General features: G+C 46.8%; 1 pseudogene; it reads left to right on the top strand.

Moving 5' to 3' along the window:
• LOC108489993 lies at window positions 1-1,447 on the top strand (annotated as a pseudogene).
• Window positions 1,448-1,868: the final 421 nt, after the last annotated feature.

Genomic DNA, 1,868 nt, shown 5'->3' with positions numbered 1-1,868 from the left:
ATGAGGGATCTCTCAGGGGCGACTGAGTTTATCCTGCTGGGCATCCAGCACATGGACGGTCTGGAGACCTTGGTCTTGGTCCTGTTTCTGTCCTTTTACATCACCACCCTTATGGGGAACATGCTCATTTTCCTCTTGTCTCCTCCACACGGCTTCACACTCCCACGTACTTCTTCCTGGGCAAGCCGTCTGTGTGTGACATATTTTTCCCTTCGGCAAGTTCTCCCAAGATGCTCTTCTACGTCTCAGGAAACAAGCGGAACCAACTCCTATGGAGGCTGTGTGTCCCGGCTCTCCTACCATTTCCTGGGCTGGACTGAGGGTTTCCTGTACACAGTGATGGTCTATGACCACTTTGTGGCTATTTGTCACCCTCTAGGTTACTCAGTAATCATGCATCACAGAGTGTGCGACATCCTGGCGGTGGGGACTCAGTTTTTGCCTGTACATGAAAACAGCACATCTGATAAAGAGCTCCTTCATCTCGTATAAGTCTGTGTTTGCTTCCTGCAGGTCTGTTCAAACTTCTGAGATGAGGGATCTCTCAGTGGTGACTGAGTTTATCCTGCTGGGCATCCAGCACATGGATGGTATGGAGACCTTGGTCTTGGTCCTGTTTCTGTCCTTTTACATTGCCACCCTTATGGGGAACACGCTCATTTTCCTCTTGTCTCCTCCACACGGCTTCACACTCCCACATACTTCTTCTTGGGCAAGCTGTCTGTGTGTGACATATTTTTCCCCTCGGTAAGTTCTCCCAAGATACTCTTCTACCTCTCAGGAAACAAGCGGAACCAACTCCTATGGAGGCTGTGTGTCCCGGCTTTCCTACCATTTCCTGGGCTGTACTGAGGGTTTCCTGTACACAGTGATGGTCTATGACCACTTTGTGGCTATTTGTCACCCTCTAGGTTACTCGGTAATCATGCATCACAGAGTGTGCGACATCCTGGCGTTGGGGACTCAGTTTTTGCCTGCATTCAGGCGACATTTCTAAGCACTCTGGCCTTCCAGTTGCCTTACTGTGGCCCTAATGAGGTGGACTATTGCTCCTGTGATATGCTAGTGTTACTAAAGCCGGATTGTGCAGACACATCGTTACTGGAGATGCTGGCTTTCATCAGTGTGGGCGTCATGCCCCTTGGCTGCTTTTTCCTCCTACAGCTATGTAATCTTCTCTGTCTTGCAGATCCACTCTGCTCAGGGCAGACACAAAGCCTTTTCCACCGGCAGTGCCCACCTCGCTGCCATTCTGCTTTTCCACAGGTCTGTTATCTTCATTTACCTAAAGCCAATGCCAAACCCCTGTTTGGATGCAGCTGTTCCGGTCTTCAATAACTTGGTCATTCCCATGCTAAATCCCTTGATCTATAGCCTGAGGAATAGGGAAGTCACATGTTCTCTGTTGCCTTTCCCTAGAAGTTTAGAAGACAGAATCAGAAACTGACACTTTAATACCACACTTCCTAAAAAGCTTTTCATTTTAAGAGAGAATGCAGATTTTAACATTGCCTCATTTTTCTAATTAAAAATGCCTCTGGATGGGATTCAAGTCAAGTTCTTCACATGTGAGTCAGAATATAGGCATCTGTATCACCTGTCATGTCATTTGTAGGTTTCAAAGAGTGATGCAAGGAAGCAAGGACACCATACACAGCACGATTCTGCAAACAGAAGGCTGATTCTGTTGGTCTTTCATAATGGACAATTTAAATTTGGCTTTTCAGGAGCAGCACAGCCAGTGATCCATGCAAATTCCAAACAACAGTTGATTCATGGTTTTGGATATTCTGCTTATAGAGAGACTATGATGCTACTGTCCTCCCTCTTAAAAGCCTTTCACCCAATAATAATACATCTCATGCCTT

This window comes from Nannospalax galili, unplaced genomic scaffold, assembly GCF_000622305.1.
Source record: "Nannospalax galili isolate Female #2095 unplaced genomic scaffold, S.galili_v1.0 scaffold881, whole genome shotgun sequence".
Taxonomy (NCBI): Eukaryota; Metazoa; Chordata; class Mammalia; order Rodentia; family Spalacidae; genus Nannospalax; species Nannospalax galili.
Note: the sequence above shows the minus strand (reverse complement) of the source record. Positions and strands in the feature narration are given on the sequence as shown.